At 47.7% G+C, this 18,742-nt stretch overlaps 1 non-coding gene across 1 annotated transcript; it reads right to left on the reverse strand.

The window, feature by feature from the left end:
- Nucleotides 1-284: 284 nt before the first annotated feature.
- trnal-uag (transfer RNA leucine (anticodon UAG)) lies at nucleotides 285-367 on the reverse strand. Its single transcript has one exon. It is a non-coding gene; the product is annotated as a tRNA-Leu (tRNA).
- Nucleotides 368-18,742: the final 18,375 nt, after the last annotated feature.

Raw genomic sequence — 18,742 nt, forward strand, 5'->3', positions numbered from 1 at the left:
TACTTCACACTCCTCCTCCTTCATAACAATATCTGCATCACCCCCTCATTTGAGAAGACAGTAAACTATTCATTCAGGATATTGGCAACATCTTCCACCCCGATGCAAAGGTTACATTTTTGATCTTTTCTGTGCCCTGCTGTTTGCTTAGTTGCCTCTTGCTCTAATGTTTTGATGCAACATCTTTGGGTCCATTGTTATTTTGCTTGTCCATGTTCTTTCCTGTTCTCTCTTTGCTCTTCACCGCTGCTCCCAAACGCCTCCAGTGCAGTCAAAACACAAGGTGTCAGAAGTGGGATTTGAACACACGCCTCCCATAGAGACTGCGACCTAAACGCAGCGCCTTAGACCGCTCGGCCATCCTGACCGCCTATTGGCTATTATTAATGCGAAGGAAATTAACCATTCTTTGTGAAAGTATTTGTGAGATTGAGGAAATGTCTGGAAGAGGAAAGACCAGCGGGAAAGCTCGGGCCAAGGCCAAGTCTCGCTCCTCCCGGGCTGGACTGCAGTTCCCGGTGGGCCGTGTTCACAGGCTCCTGAGAAAGGGTAACTACGCTGAGCGTGTGGGTGCCGGAGCCCCGGTCTATCTGGCTGCTGTGCTCGAGTATCTGACCGCTGAAATCCTCGAGCTGGCCGGCAACGCGGCCCGGGACAACAAGAAGACCCGCATCATTCCCAGACACCTGCAACTGCCCGTCCGCAACGACGAGGAGCTCAACAAGCTGCTGGGAGGAGTGACCATCGCTCAGGGCGGAGTGCTGCCAAATATCCAGGCCTTGCTGCTGCCCAAGAAAACGAGCGCTCAGAGCTCCCAGAAAAAGTAAAGCGGCCAAAATCTCATCAAATAAACCAAAGGCTCTTTTCAGAGCCACCCACAGTCTCTGTGAAAGGACTGATTACTTTCAGGAGGGAATCAGAGATGGAGTTATTGGAACAGTGGATTGACCTGTTTCACATCTGTCCAGGTGTCTTTTCAGTTCCCTCTCTGGATTTCGCTCTGTTTCTCTGCTCACACATCTCCCCCTCCAGTTAAGTGAAGAAGTGAACTGCAGGGTGTAGAATCAGCAATTCAATAAATCCCGCTGCCTTCGATTTTATAAATCCCAAGAGCATCCCGGTACATTAACGGGAACTGGTTCGGAGCTGATGAATTAATTTAATAATGGAAGTGTCCGGGTTAATTCTCTGTTTTTCATTTGGACAGTTTGAATTGTGTTTTTTTTTCTCTCTGGTGATCTGAGCGCCGCTTCTCAATGAGAATCTGCTCCCGGAACAGAGTAAATGCAGGAGGAAAGAGGCCATTCTCGGGCTGTGTGTTTCTCTCCTGACCTGATCTGTTTAGACCGCACTGTTCCCAGAGGACGGAATCAGTGAGAGTTGTGCACACACAGGAGCTGAGTCCACTGCAGCGCTTTAATATGTACCTTCTCCCCAGCCCTCCCTCTTCTCCGGACACAAAGTTGTTTGTTCCCCCGGCGACGGGATAGAGTCGGGGATCCTCTCCCCGCAGTGTCAGTGGCTGCAGCCCCGGGGAACTGGCGGTTTCAGTCAGAGTGACCGAGCTACCTTACAGGACTCTCCCCCTGAATTTGTGAACTGACACTGCACCGAACACATCTCCAGTTAGAGTGAGGGCCGGACATCCTTCTGTTTTATTACAGAGAGTGGGGAAAGGGCTGGGTGGAGGGGAGTCACCAGGGATCCTGGATTTGCTCCAAATCATTTCCATGTGGAATCTGCAGGCGGGGCCGGGACAGGGATCATTTGATCAGGGGATCAGCTCTTTCCTGAGAGATGTGGGTGGCTCTGAGAAGAGTCTTTGTGTTCAGATGTTTACAAGTTTCCCGCGCTCTTTCACTTCTTTCCAGACCCTGCTTTCTGAGCCTTCGCTGCTTTCGGCTTGACCTTGCTCTTCCATGTCTGCACTTTCTTCAGCGCCTTTCCGCCCGCCGCACTCTTGCCTTTTTTGACCTTCTTCGCAGGAGACTTTTTCTGAAGCGTTGCTTTCTTCACCGCCTTATTTGGCGTTGCCGCCGCTTTGCTGCTCGTTTTCTTGGCTGTTACTTTCTTTGTTGTCACTTTCTTGGCTGCTGGTTTCTGCACCAATGATTGCTTGTCTGCTGGTTTCTAACGAAGGATTTCTTGGTTGCTGGTTTCTTCACTAAAGATTTCTTGTCTGCTGGTTTCTTCACTGAAGATTTCTTGTCGGCTGGTTTCTTCGCTAAAGATTTCTTGTCTGCTGGTTTCTTCACTAAAGATTTCTTGTCTGCTGGTTTCTTCACCTTCTTTCCCACTTTTCCCTGGGTTTTCCTTCTTGCTGATTTTGAAGGAGCCGGAGGCTCCCTGTCCCTTGCTCTGCACCAGGGAGCCTTTGTTCACATTCCTCTTGATACTTTGCTTGATCTGGGTCCTGAGCTTCTCCACATCGACACCGCTGCTACCCAGAGCCTTCTTTATGGCGGACAGGGACATCCCCTTGCGATCGCTGAAAGCCGGCACAATCTTGAGGATCTGTTCGCCCAACGGGAGACCGGCTGGCTTGTTCCGGGGAGCCGCCGCCTTCTTCTTGGGGGTCTTGACTTGGGCGGCGGCGGCGGCTGGAGGAGCCGTTTGGGCGGCTGCACGATCGGTTATGTCCGGGACTCTGCACAAATTCTCTCTGTCAATGTGAACTGGGCCAGAAATGAAGCCGGTGATGGCGGCACAGAGCAACTTAAAGGCAGAGAGAGGACGGGGCGGAGACAAGCTGCTGTCAGCTCCCGGCTCCTGCTGTCTCTCTGTGTTTCTCTCTCCTCACAAACTCTCCAATTCCATTGAAATTCAGAGACTCCAGACTTCCAGACTAGATCTTTCCTGTCTCTCACTCCAGTATGTTTGCTGTTGAAAAGCTTTCACTAGGATTGAGGACTCCATTTTCCATTTCACCTGGTTTTATTGCTGCACTGACCGCCCTCTCTCACCCCTCGCTGACATGTTCTCTACTTTTCAACTGAAATCTTGAAATAAAAAAAAAATGATCCCGAATTCCCACTTTGGGGCTGAGCAGGGAGCAGGGCGGTTCTTTGACTGGAAAATCATTTGATTTTGCACAAGAATGACTCTGAAATCCGGCGATGAGAGCGGATCCACAAACACAGTGGCTTCAGACTAATCCGCCCTCCCCTTTCATACAATCTCTCTTCCACAATATTCACATCTGCATATTCACAGGACAAACTGTTCCCTGAATGTAGAGTTCCCAGGACAGGTTTTCCCCTCCGCTCAGTCTGTGCTGCGGATTCTCGGGGGTGAGTTGTATTTTCTCAGCTCAGTCAGTGTTAAACAGTCTGGGACCGGCGGTCCGAATATTGTCGATTAACCAGAGTCCGCTACAAGAGCCAATCACAGTTGTGACTTTTTTTATTCGTTCATGGGATTTGGGTGTGAGTCCAGAACCAGGGGTCATAATCTAAGGATACGGGGTAAACCTTTCAGGTTGTCCTTTCTCTCTCTGCCCCTCTCTCTCTGCCGACACCCACCCCCGGTCTCCTCTCTCCCTCTTACTCTCCTCTCTCTCTCTCCCTCTCTCTGACAGTTGCAGAGAGCGAGAACTCTCAGCTTTATGGTTAGTCTTTTTTTTAAAATCGCAGCCGTCAGTTTCACAGCTGACAGGTGCTTTGAGCAGAGACAGCACTTCCGAAACTCGGACAATTTCGGGTTTTTCTGGAGGGCTTTTAAATGAAATCAGAACTGCCGGAAAGCTCCGAACTTGTCCGAGGTTCTGAAACGTTGTCTCTGCTCTGAGGACCTGTCAGCTGTGAAACTGACGGCTGCGATTTGATTGAAAGTCAGACTGGTCTGGAAGAAGAAGCCAATGGGAAATTTCTCATCCCTGAAATTATCAGTCACGGACCGAACTTTTTTAACGAGGACACTGGTGTCCATGTACAGACATGTTGCCAACCCCTGTTCTTCACACAGACTTACCAATCACACACTGATCAACGCCAACAAATAATTTGACTTTTTTATTGAAGACTGACAATACAATATACAATTTACAGGAGAGTATTACAGGCACATCTTACCGGGGATCATCCCATCTGCTACTCTGTGTCACATGCTGTATGACATCAATTCCTGAAGTGATGATGCACACACGAGTTACCAATTCCTTGAAACAAAGAGTGGGCATAAATGGGCCATTTTCTCATTGGCAGGATGTGACTGGTGGAGTGCCACAAGGATCAGTGCTTGGGGTTCAATTATTTACTATCTATATTAATGACATGGAGGAGGGGGCAGAGTGTAATATATCCAAATTTGCTGATGATACAAAAATAGGTAGGGCATGTTGTCATGAAGACATAAGGAATCTCCAAGGGGATATAGATAGGTTGAGTGAGTGGGCAAAAACTTGGCAGATGGAGTTTAATGTAGGAAAGTGTGAGGTCATACACTTTGGTAGGAAGAATCAAAATGCAGACTATTATATAAATAGACAGAGACTCCACAAAAGAGGGATCTGGGTGTTCTTGTGATTGAAACACAAAAAGTTAGCATGCAGGTGCAGCAAGTAATTAAGAGGGCAAATGGAATTTTGGCCTTTATTGCTAGTGGGCTGGAGTTTAAAAATAGGGAAGTCTTGTTAAAGCTGTACAGGGTGTTGGTGAGGCCACACCTGGAGTGCTGTGTAGTTTTGGTCCCCGTATTTAAGAAAGGATATATTGGCATTGGATACAGTCAAAAGAGATTCACTCGGCTGATTCCTGGGAGAAAGGGGTTGACTTATCAAGAATGGCTAACAAGTTAGGCCTTTATACATTAAAGTTTAGAAGAATAAGGGTGATCTTATTGAAATGTATAAGATTCTGAGGGGGCTTGACAGGGTAGATGTTTCCACTAGTGGGGGAATCTCAAACTAGGTGACATAGTTACAGAATAAGGGGACAGTCATTTAAAACTGAGATGCAAAGGAATTTCTTCTCTCAGAGGGTAGTGAATGTCTGGAATTCTCCACCCAGAGAGTTGTGGAGGCTAAATCACTGAAAGCATTTAAAGAGGAGGTAGATAGATTTTTGAAATATTGGGGAGTTGAGGGCTATGAGGAGCTGGCACGAAAGAGGAGTTGAGGTCTGGGGCAAATCATCCCTGATCTTATTAAATGGTGGGGCAGGCTTTGGGGACTGAATGGCCTACTCCTGCTCCTATTTCTTATGTTCTTATAAGGGGGCTACAAAGAGATGTAGATCGGTTAAGTGAGTGGGCAACAACCTGGCAAATGGAGTAAAATGTGGGAAAGTGTGAAATTGTCCACTTTGGCGGGAAGAATAAAAAAGAAGCATATTATCTAAATGGTGAGAGATTGCAGAGCCCTGAGATGCAGAGGGATCTGGGTGTCCTCGTGTATGAATCGCACAAGGTTAGTATGCAGGTACAGCACGTAATTAGGAAAGCTAATAGAATGCTCGTGTTTATTGCGAGGGGAATTGAATACAAAAGTAGGGAGGTTATGCTTCAGCTATACAGGGCATTGGTAAGACCACATCTGGAGTACTGTCTACAGAACTGGTCTCCTTATTTAAGGAAGGATGTGAATGCATTGGAGGCAGTTCAGAGAAGGTTTACTGGACAAATACCTGGAATGGTGGGCTGTCTTACAAGGAAAAATTGGACAGGCTTGGCTTGTATCCACCAGATTTTAGAAGAGTAAGAGGCAACTTGATTGAAACACATAAGATCCTGAGGGTCTTGACAGGGTGGATGTACAAAGGATGTTTCCTCTTGTGGGAGAATCTAAAATTAGGGGTCACTGTTTAAAAATATGGGGTTGCCCATTTAAGACAGAGATGAGGAGAATTTTTTTCTCTTAGAGGGTTGTGAGTCTTTGCAGTTCTCTTCCTCAAAACGCAGTGGAAGCAGAGTCTTTGAATATTTTTAAGGCAGATGTAGATAGATTCTTGATAAGCAAGGGGGTGGTCAGGGGTAGCTGGAAATGTGGGTCATCAGTTCAGCTATGAAATTATTGAATGGCGGAGCAGGCTGGAAGGGCCGAGTGGCCGACTCCTGCTCCTAATTCATATGTTCGTATGCTTGTATGTTTGTATAAAGCCCAAGATGCCATATATTTTACTACTACTCTCTCAATATACCCTGCGACCTGCAAAGATCGATGCACATGCATCCCCATGTCCCTCTGTCCCTGAACACTCTTTAGAACTGTGCCATTAAGGATATATTGCCTCTCCCTATTCCTTCTGTCAAAATGCATCACCTCACACTTAACAGTATTAAATTCCATCCGTCACCTCTCTGCTCATTCTGCTAGCCTATCTATGTCCTATTGCAGGCGGTTCATATCATCCTCACTGTTTGCCTCACCTCCAAGTTTGGTATTGTCAGCAAATTTTGAGATTCTGTTCCGTATTCCAAGATCCACATATTTTATACATAGCAAGAAAAGCAGTGATCCCAGCACTGACCCTCGGGGAACACCACTGTCGACCATCCCCTAGTCTGAAAAGAAACCATTTACTACAACTTGCTTGTTTCTGCCCTTAATCCAATTTTTTAACCAATTGGACACTGACCCTCCTATTCCATGAGCCTGAATTTTGTTAACCAGCCTTTTATGTGATACCTTATCAAATGCTTTCGTAAAATCCATAGAAACAACATCCACTGCATTTCCTTCATCAAAGTTCTCTGCTCCTTCATCAAAAAATTCAATTAGATTAGTGAAGCATGATCTGCCTTTTACAAATCCATGCTGGATATCCTTAATTAACTCAAACCTCTCTAAATGTCCATTGATATTTTCCCTGATTATCATTTCTGAAACCTTACCCAGCATTGATGTTAAATTAACTGGCATGGAGTTGCTTGGACTGTCCTTACACCCTTTCTTGAATAAGGGTGTCATTTGCCACTCTCCAATCCCCTTATCCAGGGAAGATTGGAAGATTATGGCAAGCCCTTCCTGGAGGAGTCTAGACATGCAAGGACTCAACTACCAGCAAGCGTAGAAAGCAAGACCCAGGCTCAGGGCCTTCAGTTTCCCCTGGAGGGGAGTCGGAGAGGCAGCGGATCCTGTGAGGAACCACAGTTCAGGAAAGATGAGAAGGTCATTATGAGGGGACAGAGGAGATTAAGTTCAAGGTTTCCCAGCTTATAAGCAAGTGCAGAGACAAGGAACGGTGCTGGGGCAAATAATAGGAAGCTGTGAACGGTTGGAAGGCAGGAGTGATTAAATGACAGAAGAGATGATGGTGCAAGGCAAAAGTCAGGGAAACAACAAGTAACATTTGGCCGACACAGATACCAGGAGTGGGGTTTGAACACACACAGACATATATTCATTGGATTTTAAGTCCAACACCTGAACCACTAAGCCCTCCTGGTTCATTAACCTGTTGCTGAAAATGAAATTTGATGTGATCCGGGTGACATCTGGCCTTTTACAATATACAATTATGACTCCTCTCCCATGCTAAATTGGACCCTTCATTACTTATGAACCTCAATTGGATCACCCCTCAGTCTAGGTTTCTCTAAGGTGTAGGGTTCCAACTCTTTTAGTCTAACTTGATAACGAAGATGTCTTACACTGGGAATTAGTTTAATGTCTCTCCTCTGTACCCTGTCAAAAGCCTCAATAGCACCCATCATGTGAGGAGACCAAGACTGGATACAATATTCCAAGTGAGGCCTGACCAAGGTTTCATAAAAGGACAAATTCGGGACATCTCAGATACTGAAGGAGTCCGTGTCCAGAAGCAGCAAGACCTGGACAACATCCAGACTTGGGCTGCTAAGTGGCAAGTAACATTCACACCACATAAGTACCAGGCAATGACCATCTCCAACAAGAGAGAATGTAACCATCTCCCTTTGACGTTCAACAGCATTACCATCGCTGAATCCCCCCCACCATCAACATCCTGGGGGTAACCATAGACACAAGCTTAACTGGACCATTCATATAAATACTGTGGCACCAAAGGTAAAACAGACAGTGAGAATTCTGCAATGAATAATTCAGCTCAAGGCACGAGGTGAAATGCTCATTAGGAGAGCTGGAAAAATGGACTGGTCAGGTGTGCAGAAAAGTGGCAAATGGAATTCAACTTGGAGAAATGTGAGGTGATGTCTTTGGTGAGGGCAAACACGGCAAAGGAATACACAATTAATGGGTGAATACTGAGAGGTCTAGAGGAAGTGAGGGACCTTGATGTGAATGTCCACAGATCCCTGAAAGGAGCAGGACAGGTTGATAAGTTGGTTGAGAAGGCTCATGGAATCCTTTCCTTTATTAGCAGAGGTATAGAATATCAGAGCAGGGAGGTTATGCTGGAACTGTATCAATCATTAGGTAGGCCACAACTTCAGTTCTGTGTGCAGTTCTGGTCACCTCATTGCAGAAAGGATGTAATTGCACGAGAGAGGTTACAGAGGAGATTTACGAGGATGTTGCCAGCTCTGGAAAAATGCAACGATGAGGAAAGATTGGATCGGCTGGGGTTGAATAGAGGAGGCTGAGGGGAGATTTGATTGAAATGTATAAAATTGTGAGGGGTCTGGATAGAGTGGATGGGAAGGGTCTATTTACCTTAGCAGGGAGGTCAATGACTAAGGGGCATAGATTTAAAGTGATTCGTTGAACGATTAGAGGGGAGATGAGGAACCGTTTTTTCACCCAGAGGGTGCGAGGGGTCTGAAACTCACTGCCTATAAGGGTAGTTGAGGCAGAAACCCTCAACTCATTTAAGAGGAGTCTGGATGTGCACTTCAAGTACCTGAACCTGCAGGGCGACGGTCCAAATGCTGGACAATGGGATTCCGCTGGGTTGCCCGATTTTTGGCCTTCCTGTACTGTAAACTTTCTATGTTCAATGATTCTATGCAGAGACAATGGGCCGAATAGCCTCCTTCTGCACTGTAATAATTTTGTGATTTTTGACTCTCCAAAACTTGTCCACCATCTATAAGGCACAAGCCAGGATGAGTGCAGCTCCAACAATACTCCAGAAACTCGACACTGTTCAGGACAAAGCAGCTGCCTTGATTGTCACCCCATTCACCACCTTAAACATTCACTCCCTTCACCACTGACGCACAGTGGCAGTAGTGTGTACCATCTACCAGATGCACTGCTGCAACTCACCAAGGCTCCTTCAAAAACACCTTCCAAACCGAAGACCTCCACCACCTTGAAGGACAAGGGCTGCGGATGCATGGAAACACCACCATCTGCAAGTTCCCCTTCAAGTCACACACCATCTGATCTGCAACAATATCGCTGTTCATTCACTGATGTTGGGTCAAAATCCTGGATCTCCCTTCCTAACAGCACTGTGGGTGTACCTACACCACATGGAGTGCAGCAATTCAAGAAGGGAGCTCACCGCCATCTTGTCAAGGACAATTAGGGATGGGTAACAAATTCTGGCCTTGCCAGTGTCGCTCACATCCCATGAAAGAATATGCCCCATCTTATATGCAATTATCCTCTGAATGCAGCCCAACCCCCTATTTGCTCCAGCTATCACTTCACAGCATTGCTGCTGTACCTTTCGAGATCTGTGCACTAGAACATCCAGATCTCTGCTCAAAATTATTCCCTTTCTCCACCTGCTTTAATGTTTTTCCCTGAAGGGTGTATGAATGTTGAGCATTCGCCCTGTCCACATGAATAACACTGCACTTACCCAAATTAAACATCATTTACCAGTCATGAACCCAATCTCCCAACACATTAAGATCAGCCTGAAACAGTCGAGCATCGTCTACAGTCTGAACACTCGCAGAGATCTTCAAATCATCTGTAAATTTACAGATGGTGCCCCCTACACCTGCATCCAGATCATTAATAAAAATAATAAAGAGCAACAGACCCAACACCGATCCCTGTGGGACACCACTGGTAACTGGTCTCCAAACAGATCCAGATCCATCTGGAACTACTTTCTGCCTACGTCGTGCCAGTCAGTTCCCAATCCAGATCAATATATTACCACCGATACCAGAGATTTTAATCTTATAGAGAAGCCTCTTGTGTGGAACCTTATCAAAATCTTTTGGCTGAGATCCGCTAATTGAGCACAGGCCGGGGATGAGGCCTAAGCCTGTCCTGCTCTGTGTGTGGGTCTCAGGAAGGTACAAGGTGAGATCAGCTCACTGAGCACAGGCCCTTCCTGCTCTATATAGTGCTCAGTACCTCACCAAATGAGAATAACTAACACACCACAGGCCAGGGAGCCTCGGCCCATCCTCCCCTGATTGCGATTCAGTGCCAACCAGGTCAGATCAGCTAATTCAGCACAGGCTGGAGATGGAAGCTGGATCTTTCCTGCTCTGGGGGCTCCGTACCAGACCAGGTGTGATGAAGTAAAATACCACAGGCCGGGGATGGAGCCTGGGATTTTCCTGTTCTGTGTGGGGCTCTGTACAACACCGTGTGAGATGAACTATCATCCCTCAGGCTGAGGAAGGAGCCTGGGCCCATTCTGTTCTGTGTGGCTCCTACAACATTGGGTGGGTTCATTTAACTCAACTCAGGCCATGAATACAACCAGGCCCTTTCCTGCTCCGTGTGGCTCAGTATCACACCAGGTGACATCAGCTAACACAGCACAGGCTGGGGCTGGAGCCTGGGCCTGTCCTGCTCTGTGGGCTCAGTAACACAGCCCGTAAGATGAACTTTTTTCAAAAGACTTCAGTGTATTTAACTCTGTGTCCAACACTGTGTTTATAAAGAGTGTAATTTATTGACTGGTCTCTTGGATCTTGGAGCAAACAGGGTGACAGACAGAGGTCTGTGTGCAGAGGGTTTGGGGGTGAGCTCTGATTCCTAACCCTTTCTGGATTGTGAGGAATAAAGAATGAATGAGAGAGAGAGATGTGGGAGAAGGGATGATAGAAGAATTTGTCCGTGAACCTGATTCAAAGTGGCTCAAACGCAAGATAATATTAAGATATCAAGAGCAGAACATTAACATAATCTGAGTTCCGCGATCTGGTCGGGTCCCATTCCCCTGAAGTGAGGAATGAACGGGTGGGGAAATTCCACCTGGAGTTATATTTGTCTCCAATGAAGATGAGTTCACAGTGAGGATGGAATAGCTCAGTTGGGAGAACACTAGATTGAAGAACCAGGATACAATCCCTGGTTTCATCAGTTTTAATTTGGTGTCTCCATCAGTTTAAGTAGAGAGAATCAGAGGGGAGATTTTCCACTCTTGACCCCATGGGCTGAATTTTAAACTAACGGTGCGGCTCTCGGCAGAGGCACCGGAAGCGGGTGTCGTCACCACACGAGTGAAATGTGGCCGACCGACTCCGATCACGGAGCAGCCGACAAATTAATGAAGGGGAGGCGTGGGGCCCATGTAAACAAGGACCAGAGGTAGGGAACGAGGTGCCGATGGCACTGACATCTGACACAACGGCAGGTGCTGGCACCATATTTAAAGGGCTGCCAGCCCTGCATTCACTGCTGCCTGGTTTAAAGGAGTGTCTTCCTGAGAGCCCTCTGCTGTCCCAGGACCAGTTCTGCTGCCTCTGATGCCCCAGGACCCGTTCTGCTGCCTCTGTTGCCTGATGGGTAAGGAGCTGAATGCGAGCCTGCAGTGACCATGCTGCCACGGTTTAGCGATGCCTCCCTGCAGGTTCTCCTCCAAGTGGCAAGAGAAAGGTGCAAGATCCTCTACCCCAGGGATGGGAGGTGGAGACCTGTCCACCTGACCAAGCAAAGCTGCCTGTAGATAGTAGGTGAGGTCAGCAGCCATGGGTTCACCCTCAGGACATGGATCCAGTGCAGCAAGTGGGTCAATGACCTGATCCAGGTTGCTCAGGCGACAACTCAAAACACTTTGGACCCTTTGGACATTACATGTGGCAGAGTGAGAGGGAATGTTTAGTGGAAAGGGAGTGACCACCCAGTCATGTGTATTGGGGAAGGGCAGCAGGAGAGGCACACGTCAGTCATTATATAACCTCACACAGTCCCTCGAGAGGGGCCGCATGCAGGAGGCATATGTGTGTCCACATCATGGACTGCTGGACTATCACCATCAGAGATGTTGGGCTTGTCCCCGCTGGGAGACTAACTTTGTTCATCATTGTGTCTGCAGGAGAAGACATCCCACAATTGGAAAGAGCGTGTCAAGACTGGCGGTGGAGTGCCTTATCTCCATGTCCTCGTCCCGATGGAGGAGGAGGCCATGGAACAGGCAGGGCAGCAAAGCAGCTGCTCCATAGCTGATGGAGTGACAGGGGCATCTACCCAAGAGAGTGAGTGAACATCTCCTGGGGCACAAGGGAGCATCCGCTGCAAAGGAGCCACACTGCTCATCTGTTCACCACTGCATCAATGGAGCTGCACAGTAGGGGTGGTTGGAATGTCACGATGGGCAGACCGTAACCCTTCATGTCCCTGTTTTCTCATGAAGGCCCGGATGAACGACAAAAGCAAAGCGCTGGAGAGACTGGGAGACAGCCGGACACGTCTGAGGAGGAGGAGGGAGCCTCAGATGGTGCACCATCACATCATTCCCCTGCACCCTCCACCAGAACAGAAACGCTCACGCAAACTGATGAGCACATCACAGGCAGGCCCGGGCAGCTGACGGAGGCTGTGACAGCCGAGGCCACTGACAGTTGGTGGTCTGTGGGAGGCCAGGCCCACACTGAGCCTCAGGCTGATGACATGCCTCTGGTGTCACCAGCAACACGGGAAATACCGCAGCTGCAGCGAGAGGTCAGGTAACATCTGGCAGAGTTGGCAGAGGCTATGTGTACCCAAACAAGGATGGTGGAGGAGTCCATCCAGGTCTTGGGTGCTGCACTGTCTCTGATGGGGGTGTGTCTGGCTTCCTCCATTGAGAGATTGGTGACTCTCATGGTGAGCCAGATCCAGCCGATCAATCAGTGGCTGCCAGAGATGTTCGCAGACCTGCACTCCATCACTTTGTCCATGAGCTCCATCCAGCGGTGACAAGGTGAGAGGGGGGACGAGGCACCTGAATTCTCCACCAGGTCCACGTCCCTCTCAGGTCAGCAGGGAGGTACAAGTGTGTCTTATAAGGGGGAGGAGCAGCTGGCTGCTACATCTGGGGTCTCCTCTCAGGGTGCTCCTGGTGTGGACAGTAGCTCCAAAGCCCCTCTGCCAGTGACACCAGTGATGCCAGTGCCTCCATCATCCTCGATGACAGAGGGGGGTCCCTGTACCTGTGCAGGAGGCCCTTAGTGTGCCGGGGCCCTCCAGGCCTCAGGCAGCCAGAGGACGGCCACCAATGTCATCCCAAGCCATGGGGCAGCAAGGTCAGCAGCCTGTCTCCACCTCAGCTGACAGAGCAGGGGGAGCACCACGTAGGAGCACCCGGAAAAGATTTAAGAAGAGCACCTAGATTCACTGAGGGGTTCACGGGTGAATGTACATTATAGATGGATAGGGTTGTGTTTGGTGTCACACAGAATAAAGAAATGATGTTCTCTCACTCTGTCTCCTTCTAATTGTTGATGCCCTTTGGGACTTCATTTAAACCCTTCCTCCCAAGGGGCTGGAAGTGAGGGACCAAGCCCTGAGTTCACAAAGCTTCGGCCTTGCCACTGTGCGATATGTACCTGGGCGCTGTAGTGCAGAAGGAAGGAGGTGACAACAGGGCTGATCAAAGCTAAGACTTTATTGACTTGGTTCCAGAAGGTGGTAAGGCTCAAAGGAAACGTGAATGTATAAGGGTGTCTCGTGTCTCCCATGTGTGTATCTCATGGTGGCTTTCCTGCTGTGCCTGAGGTCCTTCATCTGGCACTGCCTGAGCAGCATCCTCCTCCACATCCTCATCATCAGAGGAGACATCACACTCCACGATATCCTCACGAGTCAACACCTCACCCCTCTGTAATGCCAGATTGTGCTGTGCACAGCAAACCACCGCGATATACGAGACCCTCGCCGGCACATACTGAAGGACTCCACTGGAACAATCCAGGCACTTCAATCTCATCTTCAAGAGACCAATGGCCTCTTTGATGGTCACTCGGGTTGACCCGCAGCAGGTTTTGTACCTCTCCTCTGCATCCTTGTGTGGATTCATCACAGGCGTCAGTACTCATGTCCTCACTGGGTTGCCCTTGACTCCAAGGATCCATCTCAGAAAGCGCATGGGGCCACGGAAAAGTTCTGGCACCTGCGACTGCCTTGGTATGCAGGCGTTGTGGCTGCTTCCAGGGATTTGTGCACACACCTGTAGGATCCATTTGTGATGGTCACAGACCAGTTACACACTGAGCAAATGGAAGCCCTTCCTGTTGAAGGCTGCTGGCTGGTCTGCAGGAGCCTTGATGGTCACATGGGTGCAGTCAATGACACCCTACACCTGGGGAAATCCAGCGATGGCCCTGAATCCTATAGCCCTCTTCGCGTGACTGATTGGATCGATGTGCACATAGTCACCGGCCCTCCTGAAGAGGACATTGGTGACCTCCTTGATGCACTGATTCACCACAGACTGTGAGATTCCACACATATCTCCAGTGGGTCCTCGCAATGATCTGGTCATCCAGAAGTTCAGTGGCACAGTGACCTTCAGTGACACCGGCATCAGGTGCCCACCAAGTCCCATGGGGCACTGCTGCATCATGGCAGAGAGATCAGTGACAACCTCCGTGGAGAGGTGCAGTCTGTGGAGACACTGTCACTCGGACATCTGTAGGTAGTTGAACCTTGGCTGACATGTTCCTCGGCCTCCTTCTCCAGCCTCCTGTTCGAGGCTGGCCTTCCTGTGGGCACCCAAGCTGCTGTGGTGTCCCTGCTGGTGCCTGCCCTTCCCTCCCTCCCTCTCTACTCCTCCTCAATGGGAGCCTCGAATCCAGGGTGAATGAGGCCCATGACAGGTTGCCCCTCCCTGATTGCAAGGCCTTCACAGTAAACAACACCCAGCCACATTTACCTCACTCTTTACCCACTCACATTTACCCTCATTGAGGTGGCACTGCCTCAATGGCACCCTGGTGTAGCTCCCCCTGCAGAGCTGGCACATTGGCCCAAACTCCTGACAGTGTTTCCGGATGCCCTTTCCCCCTCCACCCTTGCTGCCAAGTTACGCTACCTCACCCGACAGCTTCCCAGTGAAGCCAACACTCAGCTCCCACCTCCCAGTCACCTCCTTTAACCAGGCGAGGCTCTGAAGCCCCGTGGTTCCCGTGTGCTATTAGTTCAATTGGATCCAGTGAATAAAATTGCTGACAATTGGACTCAGAAATATTTGAAATGCCTTCTTGCCGTGTGGATGTGCGAAGTCTGCCCTCCATGTCAGCCGCCGACAGAAAAATCCATTCCAATGTATTCCATTCCAATTGGCCATTCTCAGTAAAGTGTCAGGAATGAAGGTCAGAGGAACAGACCAGGCTGGAAACACAGAAAGAGCGAGGAGACGCTGGTGTGAAAAACAGAGATTAAACAACAGGCTTGTTCAGTTGGTTTGCGTCTGGTGTTTAGAATACCCGGAATCTGGGTTCACTTCCTTTCCAACTCAGCGAATTGTATCAACATTATGTTCATAAAACCACAGACTGATACCCAAAGAAGGAGACCATTTGGTCCATTGTGTCAGTGCTGTCTCTTTGGTTGTGCTATTCAATTAGTCCTGCTGCTCAGCTTTTTCCTGTAATCCGTACATTTTTCCTTCCAGTATTTATCCCAATTGCTTTTCAAAGTTACTACTGAATCTGCTTTCAAGTCCTGATCAGACAGTGCATTCCAGATCACAACACATCACTGTATAAAAAATCATTCCTCATTTCGCCTCTGGTTCTTTTCTCAATCACCTGATAAATACATCCTCTGACCCTTTTGCCACTGGAAACAATTTCTCCTTATTTAACTTATTGAAAACCTTCTTGATGATGTCACATACTAGACTGCCAGTAAAACTGAAGCCCATGTAATAAAAGGGACAATGACAGCATGCATGTGAAGTTAGCAGACTGATAGGAACATAGAAGCAGGAGTAGGCCATTCAGCCCATTGAGACCACCCCGCCATTCAAGATGATGATGATTGATCATCCACTTCAATGCCTTTTTCCCACACTATCTCCATATCCCCTATGTCATTTGTATTTAGAAATCTGTCAATCTCTGCTTTAAACATACTCAGTGACTGAGCTTCCACAGCTCTCTGGTGTAGAGAATTCCAAAGATTCACAACCCTCTGAGTGAAGAAATTTCTCCTGGTCTCTGTCCTAAGTGGCTTTCCCCTTCTGTTGAAATTGTGTCCCCTGGTTCTAGATTCCTCAACCGGCGGAAAAACTTCATCTACCCTGTCTATCCCTTTAAATATTTTGTAAGTTTCAATGAGATCACCTCTCATTCTTTGAAACTCTAGAGAATACAGGCCCAGTTTCCCCAGTATCTCTTCATACGACAGTCCTGCCATCCCGGGAACAAGACTGGTAAACCTTCATTGCACTCCCTCTTTAGCAATGATATCCTTCCTAAGGTAAGGGGAACAAAACTTCACACAGTATTCCAAACTGCAGACCAACCAAGGTTATATACAATTGAAGCAAGACTTCACTACTCCTGTACTCAAATCCTCTTGCGAGAGAGGCTAACATATCATTCGCCTTCCTAATTGCTTGCTGCAACTGCATGTTAGCTTTCAGTCACTTATTGACAAGGACACTCAGGCCCCATTGTACATCTACACTTTCTAATCTCTTACCATTTAAGAAATAATCTGCACATCTGTTCCTCCTACCAAAGTGGATAACCTCACATTTTTACACATTATATTCCATGTGCCACTTTCTTGTCCACTCACTAAGTCTGTCCAAATCCCCTTGAAGCCGCTTTGCATCTTCCTCACAACACACATTCCCACCTAGTTTTGTGTCATCTGCGAACTTGGAAATACTACATTTGGTCCCCACATCCGAATCATTGATGTATTTTGTGAACAGCTGGGTCACAGTGTAGTGGTGAACAGTTGTATTTCTGTCTGGAGGAAGGTTTACAGTGGGTTCCCCATGGTTCCTCATAACTTCAGACTGGAAAAGCTGGGGTTGTTCTCCTTGGAGCAGAGCAAGTTCAGAACAACTTTGATAGAGTTAGAATCAAGGAATCAAATGGTTACAGTACAGAAGGAGACCATTCAGTCCATCATGTCTATGACAGCTCTTTGCAAGAGCAAATCAGCTAATTCCACTCCTCTGCCCTTTCATTGTAACCCTGCACATTTTCTCTATTCAGGTGTTTATCCAATTCCCTTTTGAAAACCACGATTGAATCTGCCTCCAGCACTCTCAGGCAGTGTAATCCAGATCCGAACCATTCACTCTGTCCCACACCCCTGGTACCATTGCAGAAAATCTCTTCTGTTCATTTCATCCCTCATAAATAATTGAAATGAAATGTTTATTAGGAAATGCACAATATAAAAAAGAGAGAGAAATAAATGCTGAGAAAAATAGAAGTCAATGTTTGGAAGGTAAAAAGAGCAAAAGATGTAACTTTTATTCTGGTTGAGTGAGAGGAATATATCACACTTTGGGGCTTTTTAAGCGGATTTACTGATAAACCTGGGATTTGAGAGGAAGCTGGTTCATGGTTTACAGAACAAATTCAGTCCCTGGGGTGGAGGCAACAGCTGCACCGTCCAATAACAGACAGGACGGGGACACTGTCTCAGGCCTGGTGAGCTCAGTCGATGAAAGCATGAAACTCTGAATCTCAAGTTTTTGAGTTTGAGCCCCACGATGGGTGTTTTTTATTTCCTTTTTAGGCTGATTTTACAGGCATTCTCCAGCTCTGAATTCCTCGGCAGAGAGTTCAAGGAGTGTTTGAAATGAAATTCAACAGCAGTATGAGAAAGTCTCTCCTTGATTCAGGACTCTTACCTCTCTGCAGCAACTCACTGCTGAAGATTGAACTTTATCTCATTTTATTTTCAGCTCATGGTCAGTGTGAATCAGTGAGACTTCTGGCTGTCTCCCACTTCACAATCCATCAGTGCTGAGAAATCAATGGGGAATATTACTCACATGTTACAATGCTTTATAAATACTTGAATGTATTTCACACTGTGTCTAACAGTGTGAATCTCCCCTGGTATATCAGCTCACCAATACTTCAACAGAACATTCACATAATGTGAGCTCTGAGATGTGTTCAGATCCCATTCCCAAGACCTGGAAAGTGGGATTGGGCTGGATCGCTCTTTTTCAGCTGGCACAGACACGATTGCTAAATGGTCTCATTCTGTGCCATAAATTTTTTCCATTTTCGATGTTCTATGAAGTGAGGTGTGATTGGGAGGGACAATTCCACCAGGGTTATATTTTCTACCAAAACAATGACACAAGGGCTACTTCACGTTTTCATTCATTCATTCATGCGATGTGGGCTTCGCTGGCTAGGCCAGCATTTATTGCCCATGAGAAAGTGGTGGTGAGCTGCCTTCTTGAACCATTACAGTCCATGTGGGATAGGTACACCCACAGTGCTGTGAGAAAGGGAGTTCCAGGATTTTGACCCAGCGACAGTGAAGGAACGGCGATCTTGTTCCAAGTCAGGATGGTGTGTGGCTTGGAGGGGAACTTGCATGTGGTGGTATCCCCTGCATTTGCTGCCCTTGCCCTTCTAGGTGGTAAAGATCACTGGCTTGGAAGGTGCTGTCTAAGGAGTCGTGGTGCATTGCTGCAGTGCATCTTGTAGACGGTACACACTCTGCAACTGTGCATCGATGGTGGAGGGAGTGAAT

This window comes from Heterodontus francisci, unplaced genomic scaffold, assembly GCF_036365525.1.
Source record: "Heterodontus francisci isolate sHetFra1 unplaced genomic scaffold, sHetFra1.hap1 HAP1_SCAFFOLD_761, whole genome shotgun sequence".
NCBI classification, from domain to species: Eukaryota; Metazoa; Chordata; class Chondrichthyes; order Heterodontiformes; family Heterodontidae; genus Heterodontus; species Heterodontus francisci.